This window comes from Alosa sapidissima, chromosome 1 (assembly GCF_018492685.1).
Source record: "Alosa sapidissima isolate fAloSap1 chromosome 1, fAloSap1.pri, whole genome shotgun sequence".
Lineage (NCBI taxonomy): Eukaryota > Metazoa > Chordata > Actinopteri > Clupeiformes > Clupeidae > Alosa > Alosa sapidissima.
In genome coordinates this window covers 19,846,044-19,859,861 of record NC_055957.1, presented here as the reverse complement: position 1 = coordinate 19,859,861, position 13,818 = coordinate 19,846,044, and the positions used below count along the sequence as shown (strand labels likewise).

Genomic DNA, 13,818 nt, shown 5'->3' with positions numbered 1-13,818 from the left:
GTGCTTTACACAGAAATCAAGACAGAACAAATTGACAATCAAATAAATCCATAGGTAAAATTATTTCATTAGTTACTGTCGTGACTGTCGTGAACTGCTTACAGCATGGTGTCATTGTACAAAGCCCAAAATAAAATGTTACAAATAAAGCCTGAAACTTGGTGCAGTTAGTTCCATCATCAGTGCCTGTTTGTAATGCAGCTGAGATTATATTGTGGCTTTAAGAAGATGAAGTGGCAATTTATATTGGATATTGGAGTTATAAAGTAATTAAGCAATGACCTCTTGACAGTTGTATGATTTAGCCTCATGCCATTTTTACCTATTCAAATTAAACAGCAACTAATTAGAAACATTTAAAGTGTGAGTGTAAAGGTCCCCCAAAAGGAATTGATTGTTGAAGAAATTCAGATACTTTTATGTTCTTTCAAGTTGATTAAACCATTAAGATATTCAGATGTGACAGTTATGACATTCAGTTGTGCTTCAATACAAGTATCCACCTCCTGGGGACATTTAAATACTGGAACAAGTAGCTGGATGCACTATTTTATGCAAAGTCTAGCATGGGACTAACAATGTACAACATGCAGTTCTGTATGTCCTGACTCCTGACCATCAACATCTTAGCAAAGACAGGTCACTAACGTAACCTCCCAAGGGGTATAAAAAAGCAATCAAAGGTAGTGCCTTTGTCCTCTCAGGTGTCTTTTTGTTTGCTTGCTTGATTTTCTGTTTGGTCAGGGGCAGGAGGAAGCCCAAACACAGTCACATGCAGACAACCCAAACACACATGCAGGCAACCCAAACACACATGCAGGCAGCGTCTTCAGTCTCACTGTGCATCAGCAGTGCCTCGAGCAGCCCCACACCTAATGGGAATAGTTTGGCGCCTGATGCAAATAAACACTGAAATATTCCCATGGAGGGAAAAAGTGGTTGTGTTATTTCAACAACTAAAATGCGGCAGGTTCAGAGACTCAGCGACAGAACAAGCCTGTGCTAAGCAGAAAGGGCAATTAGTGACAGTTTGATGAAGAACAAAACCTTTGCATTTCTAAATAATCTGAGGAGCAAAGTGTAGCATTGACAATCTGCTGTTTTTCTGCATCAATCTTCTTGAAAGGAATGTTAAGGGAGTCACTGACAGGAATGCTTAAATGCCAGTAGACTCACACTCAAAGACTCATAACTGCGCAACCACACAAAGCCTTATAAGAGCCAAGAAGCCACACACAAGTAATATCCTCTAGCCTCAGTCCAGCAGAACTGTGCAGGCCACAGCACGCCGTTGTATACCACAGAAGAGGGTCCTTTTCTTAACCCTGCTGAAACAGCATCACATTTTTTCCTTCCAGTATTCCCTAACATGCCTCAGCATTAAATCATCCCCTGTGCTTTTATTAATGTTCTGTCAGGAGAGTTAACATTTATTTCATGTGAATCCACTCAAACGACAGTTTTTTAACAAATGGCATCATTTCCACAACAGACTGTTCCTTGAAAAAATAGCCTTTTTTAGATTTCTCTCTCTCGCTCTCTCTCTCTCTGAAAAGTGTGTACCTGCTTTACTGTGTCTGAGAATATGAAAAATTGCTATATTTAGGTGTTCAGAAATATCCCAGCGTGGGGTGCTTTGTTAAAGGCAATGGGGAATATCAAGGGACACCGAGGCAGATGTGAGGGTAGACATAGTAAATTAATCTCCTGGTGGACTGTAATGTGAAATAAATGCTAACTGGGCAGCAAAAAGACTGCAGGGATGGACATTTAAATCCAAGCCTCGTCAACCTAAATGTTTCTCAGTATTTTCAAAAAAAATTATTTAATGATTTTAATTCAGAATAATTTTATCTGATTCTCACTGAAACATGGTATCTATAGTATAGGGCTGCAACAATCAATCACTTAATCAATTAGTAGTCAGGAAAATACCTCAATATTTCTTTTTTAAGGAATATACCTCAACATTTGCTGATTGCAACTTCTTAAAAGGTATCCATTACAGATTTGTTTTTGGTTTTTTTCCGCACTACTGCGCTCCCCCTGCAGTTGCAAGTATGTATTTTATACAACTGTCGTGAATACTGCTCATGGCTCCCGTCCTCCTGGACACGCTACATATGGCTTTTTTACAAACCGGCAAAGATCACTGAAAAGGCAATATAACATGATTTAATACAAACACTAGGCTATTGCACAATTGTCGTAAAGCAATTTGTGAATTCCTGGGACTTTAGAGAGCAAATTACAAGGCTGGTTATCCGTAGCCAGCTAGGCTAGGGCTGCAGTAGACTTTGGAAAAGATGTCTGACATCCCCAAACTGCAGTGTTATGTATAATGACATCAAATAGATTATTTTATGTCTCCATATGCATGAGTAGGTGAAGGTAAAGTGTTTAGATCTGTAGAAGTATTTTCGGTCAGATCATTGGGCTATAGAGTTGTTCTGTCACATGAAATACTAATCATCATTTATAAGAAACCAAATAACCCCTTAATGTTTGGTGCTGGAGAGAGCTCAGTTCACGTCACTATTTGAATGAGCTAAGTCTGACTGACTGACAGACTTGAAATCGCTAGGATTGCCACCTTACATTAAACGTTCTAGATGACGGGAGCGCACTGTGACTCCAGTAAAACTCCAATGATTTCATTCCGACTTTGGAAATTTAGTCTCTGCCTGTTAAATGACTTCAAAGCTGTTATATTAAGGTGAAAAACTTAGATAGGAAGCCTTTAAACAAATATTTTCAGCATTACTTGGTCCTTTATGACAGCAAACTAGGTAGTTTTGGCGTGTGGACAAAACAAGGCATTTAAGGACAAAATCTTTGGCTTTGAGGAACACTGATCGATATTTGTTTATATTTCCTGACATTTTATCAATTAAACAACTAATCAGTTAATCAAGAAATTAGTCAACAGAATAATCAACTGATAGATGCAGCCCTTGCCTATTATTTACATTCATCAGTTATTATTTACATTCACATATCATATTTCCATGGGCATGTATTACTCATGAGTTCACAACATTATTATTTCTTTTAAAATACAATATTGACAATATTCCACATAATTGTTTGAACAACAGCAAACATTTCCTCAACAAAAATATTCACATTTTGAAATTAATTCTTCAGAAGCATGGTACTTTACCAACCCCTGTACTATTAATCCAATATCCAATACTCCATGTCCAATACAATCATAGCTACTGCAAGAACATGGAGAGGGCCTGGTGAAAAATGAAAAATAATAGGATATAAACTACTGTTTATTATTTATAGTACTTCTGTTCTTGACATGAACAGATATTCCACAAAGATACTCTGTGAAACTCCAGGGATGTCTCGGTGAGATAAAACTGCACTGAAAACAAGCCTTCTGTTATACCAGCCTGAACAGCAGCCCCGCCATGTCTTGTTAGGCATGACTCCCTTATCATTCTGTGTTAAGGTTAAAAAAAACAAAATATGACTTCTTTAAAAACTAGCCTAAGATGATGTATACAACTGATGGATGGAATCAATAGATACACTCTGAAGATGATACAAATGCACACTGTCATCACAAAAAGCTAGTGCATCCATAAAGCTGCTTAGTAAGTACTGAGGTTATCGGAATGCAATTTTAAAATGATGACTTGGACAGGCCTATAACAACACACAGACAAGAAACCTCGGCACGAGGGAAGACATCAGTAAGGCTGGCCAGTAAATGGAAGAGACAGGGTCTCTCTGCTGAATTTACAAGCTGCCTATTATTTCATTTGGAGAATACCAAAGTCATTCTGTACTGACACGTCTAGATGGAGGTGGAGAGTGCTGACAACAGTGCAGATTGATTTTATGAGCTTGGAGACAATCAATTTTCCCCACACTTGCTGATAGAATGTAGGCATAGCTGGTATAAGGCCTACTGGGTCTACCAGCTTATTATAAAAAGCAAACAGTTGTGAAAAGTTTTCTAGCAGCAGATTTTTGAGGATGATAAAGGAATGTTGACAAATAAGGCACCGTGCATTCATTCAAAGCCTTTAGAGCAATGAAGCTGAAAGAGCCTGCCACATGAAAGTTTGTGGCAGAAAGCAAACACCGCATTAGACTTGATTAATTAACGATGTTATTGGGTTTGGGCCACCCCCCTCCTCCTCCTCGCTCCTTCCTCACTTCAAAACAAAGCACTTTCTCAGGGTTGTTGGTAATTAGAGCAGAGCCGCTGTGATTTTGCCTGCAGTACTTGCAACAGCCTTGCGAATCCGACACAGGCGCACAAAATACAACAGCGAGAGAGGGAGAACTACACGCACCTTCGACTTCATGTTGTTTGAAATTGGGCGAGCCATGCAGATAGCTATTGCCTGTAATGAAGCCCTCCACATTTCGAAAGGAAACGGGTCCCATCAACCAAGCCACTCCGTTACGAGCTACTCGCCAAAAAAACTACTTCGTTTTTATTGCAACTTTATGTGTGTTTTATTCTAAAGTTCTTTTTAGTTAGCCCTCTGGCGCCGTAAAAAGTACCCCAGCTCAGCGGTCAAATTAGGCCCTTAATTGCCCATTAGCCAAGTAATGAGAGGAGAAGTCTGAGTTCCCCTCTCCATGGTGCTGAACTGACACCTCGACAGGGTGATGACGGTGATGCCAGTCAGGGCACTAATACTTTTGTCCTTCGACGGGTAGCACCCAAAGTCTCCTTAATGAGCCATATAGACAAACAGAGCAGGGGAGTGGAGTAAGGACAGTTGTTGGAGAGGTTTGGGGCAGGAGTAGAGAATGATGCTTCATACTGACACAAGGGGGTGAATTGGGGCATGGTGTCTGTTACTCCTGCCTTTCATTTGTCCCATCCATTTGTGGGTGACCATAGGACTTTCACACTTGCAATTCTTGCTTTTTTATCTCTTGCCTTTACTCTGGCTTCTTCTTTCATCTCTATATTAGTTCATTTGACTCTCTCACTCTCTCCATTTTGATTTCTTTTCATCCCTCGCTCTCTGCCAGTGCCACTCCCTCCACTTCCACATCGCCGGCACTCTTCCTTCCCTGCTCCCTCCGCTAGTGTTCAGACAGGCTTCTTGTTCCTAGCCCCTGAGGCAACATGGAGCCAATGAAGCCTGAGCCGATCATTCCTGCGGATGAGCATGGCATTGTGTTAAACTTCATCATAAATTACACAGTCATGCATCATTTATTTCTTCTAGGCTGCAGACGGCTCGGCAGCTGCTTTACGGTCATGGCCATTTATTCTCTTCAAGAGAGGAGAGGGAAGAAGGAGGCCCATGACAACTTGCTAAATCTGAGGCAGGAGGTCTAAGGAAGAAGTCCTGAAAAGAGATGTGTGAATGGCTGTGCCATTTGTTTCCACTGCATTTGCGTTTGCATTCCAGATTTATTTTCTCCCAGTCATGAGAATGACTTTTACTTCGAGTGGATTTTGTTTTGCAAGAATAAATAACAGGTTCTGTTACAAGTAAACCAAAGAAGTGTATGGTTGAGGGATAAACACATATTCTCTCTCTTTCCCTCTCTCTCTCTTTCTCCCTCACACACACACACACACACACACACACACACACACACACACACACACACACACACACACACACACACACACACACACACACACCTAAGACTTCTGGAAAAAAGTAACAAGGATCCAGGCTCATCAAAGATTAGGGAATATTCATGAAGCTGACAGTAATCTATTGGGAGTTAATCTGTGATCAACAGCTTCTGTCTGTCACTGTCAATCTGTGCACAGGCACCCCCCAGGGAAGTAGTTAGCTCTCCATTACAAGGCTTGAGACGCTTTCCAGCACTTCCTGAAACCAGACGAAACATATGGAGGAGAAAACAAGATGGCCGTCTGCAATATGGCACCGCTTTCCCTGCCAGCGTTTCGTAAGCAACAGAGACAGAACCGTCCTTCAGGAGGGCTTTCAGTGACTGCCATTCGCTTGTCACCAGGCCTCATCTCGCTGCATGTATAAATAAAGACTGCTTGTGCAAACTAGGCATTATGCATTCTTTATGAATATGCATCTCTTATTCATAAACCAACAGTCTGAAGGCTGCTTAATACAGTGATTAAAACAATGGCGGGCTTGCAAAAAGAGGATCTAAGATGAAGACAAATCTGCAGAGTTGTTAAGAAGTTCTTCATGCAGCAGTCCTGATTACTTTGCTTTGAATCATGAGAGGATTAGGTCCTAAATGTTTATTAATGACTTGGTAAAGCCTTATCAAGCATTTATGCATCCAGCTATTGCAAATACTATTCAATTAAGCACACTAATTTGAATAGGCTTGAAGCTATGCCATGAAATTTGAATGAGGGCTACGAAACATGAAAAACACAAGTATGGAAATAACTTCATTGGAGGTTTGTAACGTTGGAAATATCTGTACCATCTTGAGGAAGCTGCCATTTTAAAAATCCCAGAGGTTTAACAACTTTATGAAGAATTTGTTGCCACCAAAATAACAATATTACTATATACAATATTAATATTTCATTACTTGTTAGAAAAAGTAATGGGGTGTACAATTCAGTCATGAATGATCCTGAGTAGGGCTGTCAAAATAACGCGTTCATTTCGATTAATTAATTACAGAAAGAATAATTTGTTAAAAAAATTAACACTGATTAATCACATTTCACAGTGACCTTTGACCAAGTGCAGTTCTGACTACAGTGACTGAAGGAGGCAGACGAGAAAACACTGCTTGGTCCAGTGAATGGAACATTTAGCCTTAGAAAAACGGCCAGATGGAACTGTTGACAAGAGCATGTTCTCTGTGATTTCTGCAGTAAGGAATTTCCGTACCATAGGAGTTCGTCAAGTCTGAAGTATCATCTCAATGCAAAGCAACTTGGAGGTAGGCTATGAGCTCTAGGTGGAGCTTTAGAGTTGCCAAAAAGACTGACTGCTTCTGACAGCAAAAATGGATGCCTGTGATTTATTTAGATTAATTAAACACAGAGTATGTTATTACCGGTAATTAGATTAGATTTTTTTTTATCGCTTGACAGCCCTAATCCTGAGACACCAAAGAGAAGATGCTGGCCTGACATTGAGGAGTAACACTATAAAATCACTTCCAGATGATTACACAAGTACAGACTTCTGCAAAAATGTCATGATCATAATCTGCACTAACTCTTTGGGTGTGAAGCTAAAGTCTCCACACACCAACACCAGAGAAAAATATCAAGAGAGCTAATGAAGACTGACAGTTTATTCTAAGAGCTCTGATAGCATATCAAACCTGAGCTTGTGTTTACTTCTCTTTAATCATGGCGTGGGAGGGACAGATGGCATTTGTAGCCATATTTAAAACAATCTGATGTGCCTGAGGTGAAAAGCAGAACACCTTCGATTAACGATAAGACACAATGGAGAAGTTAAGTGGAACCCCGCATGTCGTGTCCCATCAAATTGACTCATCCACGGGTTTACTGCCTCCGGAGCCTGTTAGCCTGTCCATTCATTAGCTGATGTTATTCACTATTTTACTCGTGTGGGCACCCATCTCTGCCTTACTCCATCGCTCTCTACCGACTGGAGCGCTATTCACTGGGCAGGCAATTAATTACTGACTGCTGTCACTCAGCCGTGAATAATGCATTAACAGTCATGATATTCCCAGACGGCCTCTAATTTATGTGATGCATTTTTTTTTTGTAACAGACTGAAACAGCAGTACAAAGAAATTTAAAGGAGAGAATGGATGTGACAGAGAAGGAAAGGGTAAGTGAGAGAAAAAAAAGATTGAACGAGAGTCTGAAAGAGAAAAGAGAATGAAATATAGTGTGTGCCAAACGAGATACAGGGGTAAAGGGAAAACGAGAGAGAGACAGAGCAGGAGAGGAATGGGAGGGAAAGAAATGCCTTGTATTGATGGGAAGGAGCATGTAAATGTGGCCATCTATCTTGTAGAGGAGACCCGGGTGAGCCTTATGTGTTGTCTGTAGAGCAGTCCATCTCCACAGACAGCCGTTTGGGCACGCTTGAGCTTCAAGCAGTAAATTGTCCTCAGAGCACTAACTACGATGCCACGGTACAACTAAACCAAACCTCATAGCCATATTAACTTAATGCTGGGAAGAGAGCTGGGCAATGGGCAACAAGGCATTATGACGAGTGAATGACGAGTAATCTATGGCTAAGTCTGAGAGTAAGAGCAGAATAAACCAATTTTACTCAAATTTGAAGATATCAGCTCTATACAAGTTTTTGTAGAACACATTTCAGGCCCAAAAAAGGCCCAAACATAAATCATCACATTCATTTAATCTTTCCTAACGATCTGCTAGCTGCCTGCCCCATAAGCAGGCCGTCAGAAAAACGCGCCTCTGTAGGCAGCCTAGGCTCCGAGATCTGTACATAAAAACAATTGATACCAACAAGGGTTGGCAACCACTTGAAGGCAAAATAAACCTTACACCCTTGCAAATTGTTTGTGGCTAGAAATTGAATGTGCTATATTGAGAGAAGGCTGCCGCCTAATTGAGGGGCCATCAGCAGATTGGGACAAATTTCCCTCACGGGATCAACAGAGTATATATACTTATACTATACTATGTGTGTGTGTGAGAGAGAGAGAGAGAGAGAGTGTTCATATCTGCAGAAGTGTCTTCTACTTGCATTCATTCTGAGCTAGAGTCTAAAAGAGGAAAATGAATTTTGGGCGGTGGTAGTGTAGTGGTTAAGGAGCTGGGCTAGCGTGCAGTAGCCTGGAAGTTGTCGGTTCAATTCCCGGCTTCCACCGTTGTGCCCTTGAGTAAGGCACTTAATCCCGAGTTGCTCTGGGGACAATGTAATTCCTTGTAATATAGCTGACATATGTAAGTCACTTTGGTCAAGAAGTGTCTGCTAAATGTAATGTAATAATAATAATTTATGTGTCATCGTCAGCAGGTGTGTCAGGTGTTTGACACATGAATGAAAGTATATGGACTGTTTGCATACCAAAAATCATTCTTGAGACTGAAGTAGTTTCTGAGATTAGCTACTCTGAAGTTGCAAAAATGACTTACGGACACCTTTTTCCTGAAATTTGGGTATTTGGCTTAAGTAAAAATCTCACAGAAATACTAAAAATGTGGAGGCATCACTCAACAGACCTTCCTTTGAGATGTAGAGTCACACAATATCAGTGAATAAGAAACAGGGGGGGTCAAGGGGGAAGGTTTTCATGTGGAATGACCCCAATGTTCACGATAAGGGTATCAAAATGTACCTGCTGTGGCCCTACGGCGTACTACTTGGGCTCTGAGATGCTGAGACATCTACCAAATTGATCATTGATGTCCAAAGATATTTATTTCATACATGATGCTTAAACCCATCAACAGATCTGGACTCACTCTAGCAGTGCGTTTGTATAGATAGATAGATAGATCGATACCTTATTGATCCCCAAGGGGAAATTCAAGACTATGAGGTCATGGGGGGGGGGGGCTGCAGTTAAGAGTGAAGAGAACAACATTTAAATTAGTATGTTGACTTGGACACAGTGATTTCAACTCACCAGACGAAAGTGATTCACAGTACAACCATCTGACTCACCTGCTGATGGTAGAGGAAAGCATGCCTACTAAAACTACAGCAAAGCAACAGGGGTGACTTGTTGCGCACTGATGAATCATTCAAGGTAAAACAAATAATAAAAAAACAGAAAGCTAATTTCGCTAATGTGCTAAATGAGCTTTTCATTTTGTCATATTTATCTTTCCTGTTAAAGGAGTGGATGTGGCTGGAAACAGGTGGCATCACTCGCTCATAGCCACCAGGTTGATCCTGCTGATACTTTATTATACTCACATTAATCGGAATTACTTCCCATGCATAATTGTCTGCGCCTGGCTGCCAAAAACATTAATAAGCAATTCATTCAATGAGCATAGACTGCCAAAGGTGATGGTGCAACTCATGTACGGGCAACAGACAAAACTCCAGACAGCGTCACCAACAGACACAGCATTCAAACTCTCTTTCTTTCCATGGCACACAAACACAGACTTGTGATTCCATTACATGTAAAATTCTTCTGACATACGATTAGACTAACTCCTCTTGTACCATAGCTATAAGATTGGAGAACAGAACAGAACAAAACAAAACAGAAAGAGAGACGATGGGACACATACAAGGAGTGGAGGAATGATGGAATGGATAAGAAAAGCAAAATCCTTACCCTTCTGACTGGTTGTCTTCATCAAACCCTCCTCACTCCTCTGTCTCCTGGCAGCATCCCTCTGTTCGGCATCTTTGTGTGCAGGGATGGAGGGAGCGAAGGAGAGAGAACAGACAGCGGTGAGAGATGGCTGGTGCAGCTGGGTTTTGTTTACAGGCTAAGCGAGACGCTCTGTCAGTGTCGGGAGGAAGAGAAGAGAGGCGAGGAGAGGCGAGGAGAGCGAGAGAGAGCTTGCTTTTAAACTTACTGGTAGGGAGAACAGCATGCCTGAAGAGAGGTCAGAGGAGCAGATGGAGAGAGGGAAGGATAGACGAGAGAGGAGGAGGTGTGAAGTGTTAACAATTTCAGCTCTGGGATGTAGCAACCGAGTGGCAGTGGCAACGGGCAACAAGCACTTCCACTGAGAGGCACAGAGAGCTTAAAAGCCGGACAAGATTCCCCTACAGGATGTGCAATGCAGCACAGATGAAACATGCAACGAAACAAACCAACACACACATGTACATACAGAGACACAACATGTATACTGTACAGATACAATCACACACATGTATGGAAAAACACAAAGGGTTTATATAATAATATGATAATATTTATTTTCATCTCTTTCCTTGAACTGTGTGTGTGTATGGGTGAGCATGTATGTATGAGTGAGCTGACACATGTTGATGGAAACCGCTCCAGATCCTGCTTTTGCTTCAGGGCGAAAGACATTTTGTAGAGGGCACATTACAAAATATTCAGTCTGTGAGTGTGTGCATAAGCATGCATGTATGCTCAAGAAAGATGCAACATAGTGTGTGATTGTGCGTGTGTGTGTGTAAGTAAAAGTGAGTGAGTGAAAGACAGAGAGAGATGGGAACAAAAAATATTCCTCTCATGAAAAATTCATTTTCCTCTTTTAGACTCTAGCTTAGAATGAATGCAAGTAGAAGACACTTCTGCAGATATGAACACTCTCTCTCTCTCACACACACACACACAAACATAGTATAGTATAAGTATATATACTCTGTTGATCCCGTGAGGGAAATTTGGTCTCTGCATTTATCCCAATCTGTGAATTAGTGAAACACACTCAGCACACAGTGAACACACAGGGGAGCAGTGAGGGGTTAGGTGCCTTGCTCAAGGGCACTTCAGCTGTGCCTACTGGTCGGGGTTCGAACCGGCAACCCTCCGGTAACAAGTCCGAAGCGCTAATGAGCTTCTGTGAAAATGGGATACTCACATATGAACTGTATTGGGACTGTTCAATATATTCAGAGGTCATGGAGAAAATATGGAGATAATATCAAGCCATCTCTTCAGAGGGCCACTTTTAAGAGTCATTGGGCATACTGCTGAGAGAGGCTCTTTTGCTTTTGTGTCCATTCAAACCAAATAGCTATTGTTGTCTTCTCTTTACATGGCTACATCCACTGAGGTCTGCATCAGGGCACACACAAATGACCAAGCAAAACATGTGTGTGTGTGTGTGTGTTAGCTTCAGACTAATCATTTACCAAATGAAGAGCTTTTAGACTGAATGAAAAGAAAACCCATCCATCTGCTAAATCAAGATGGCTGTTGCTGAGTGAAGGACAGTCTTTACGAGACATTTTTACTGCACAGGCACCGAACACCTCCCTGCATACAAACACACACAGACACAATTACATGCAAACAATACAGTCACAACACTCTTGAGCACAGCACAAAGTGCCGAACCGACAACATCTTTATCAATCACTGAGCTCATTAGCACAACAAGGACTGACATGCTGTCCAGGTGCTGGGGCCTGTGTGACACATGGTCTGATGTACCAACTCTATCCACAGTACAGACAGCAACTGCTTGGGACCATGTGTTGTATGTGCATTTGTGAGTATTTGAATATGTGTGTGTGTGTGTGTGCGCACCTGTTTGTGTCTGCAGGGGGGCTCAGATCACACAATAAAAGCTCCTTCAGTTGCCATTAAAATGATGTTGTTGACTGTTGAAAGGTTCCATATGCCCTGTTGTGCGAAGTTCCTTACTGTTTAATTTTACAATCATGATCCTAGTTGGTTGCTCAGCACTGACAAGAAAGTAAGCCAGAAGCATCTGGTGTTGATATTGGCCGTTTTTTTGTTCGCATATAGTATCCTTAACGTAATACGCTTGACTTCTTCCATCAAAACCTTCAAGATGTTGATTAGTCAGGTGAGTCAGATGTATTTGATAAGCACAGCAAATAAAACCTGTCTGGGTGAGAGCCCCCACTGGAAAAGGACAGGTTAAGCCACTGGTCCCTCTTGATACTCAGTAACAAGCTCCTGAAGCCCATCCACAGCCCACATTTACCTCATAATCCTCTGCATAGCAAGTACTCACATCCACCGTTTACTCAATTTTCCCCCTTAACTTCTTTTTTCCTTCCTTCGACTTTCCTCTCATCAGAAGAGGATGATTATAGCAGGGATATGTGGGATTGGGTTTGGGGGGGGTGTGGGCACAAAACAGAAAACGAAGTGTGTCTCTGATGAAAAGCTTGCGGCAAAGCAAACAGTCAAATCCGGAAACTTTTCTCAAAGGCAGACAAAGTCCTGCCAAGCTGTGCAGCCTTCACAACCGTTCCCCCAAACCTGTCATTAGTTAGCGGGGCCACGAGGGTCTCTGATGGCAATTATGACTGTGATTTGGAGGAGGGGGAGAGGAGGTAAGTCTGAGACTTGGAAAAACCAAACGTGTTAATCTCAGAGCATAATGAGGGTGTGCATACCTGATTACGCCGAGTGGCTCGCTCTTGCTTTGCTCTTGCCCTTCAGGAAGTCCTACAGCAAGTTTTCTTCTCTCCGCCGTCAAGCATCTCACAGACCTTCAAGTCATAACACAACTGTAGCAGAAAATTCCACGCAGCAAACCTCACTTCAAACGCCTGGGCCCCGGCATTGCAGGGCTTGTTGGGGTTGCCTGAGGCACTGCGCATCAGTTTGGAGGGTAGGGGGGCCTAGGGGAGACTCAAGCAGACCCAGAGAGATGGTTGAGGAAGTGAAGGTATGTTAGCCTATATATAAGAATACATCCCAATCTCTAGGATTAGACAAAACATCATATGTTTGTGTATTGCATGTGTGTGAGTAAGTATTGAATGATAGGTGTGCTCATTAACAATATTTGTATGAGTGTGTAGGTAGATCTGCAGCTTTAGATGTGTGTGTGTGTGTGTGTGTACGCAAAAAGAGAGGGAGGGGGATACATGTGCCTGCCACTGTGATGATTAACACAGAGAAACCATGTTATCAGCCAGATCTTTCAAACACAGATGGTGCTGCTGAACCCAGGGCTTAGCCACCACAGGCGCTGGCACATGAGCCTGCCCAAAGCACAGAGCAATCGACTGGACCAGTCATTCAATTATGCATCAGGCGGTGGCAGCAGTTTGGCTGCGGGGAGCGGCTACAGGGAGGAGAGCAGAGCAGCAGCATGCAGTGCCAGTCAGACTGCAGAGCCTTATCCAACACCGGTGCCAGGATAGGGGTGTGACGGCAGCAGGGTACTGAGGGTAGCAGTAGGGGGGGGGGGGGGGGGGGGGTTGACAGCTCATGATGGCACCCACTCTCATGACCAATCACCAAGCTTTCAGA

The 13,818-nt window shown here is 42.2% G+C and overlaps 1 long non-coding RNA gene across 1 annotated transcript in view; it reads right to left on the bottom strand.

The window, feature by feature from the left end:
* The window catches only part of LOC121715165, a 95,714-nt gene extending 82,441 nt beyond the window's left edge, over positions 1–13,273 (bottom strand). The window contains exons 1-2 of the long non-coding RNA XR_006033540.1: positions 12,954–13,273; positions 10,210–10,281 (exon numbers count right to left, since the gene is read on the bottom strand). This is a non-coding gene — a long non-coding RNA (uncharacterized LOC121715165). The remainder of the gene's footprint in view (positions 1–10,209; positions 10,282–12,953) is intronic.
* Positions 13,274–13,818: the final 545 nt, after the last annotated feature.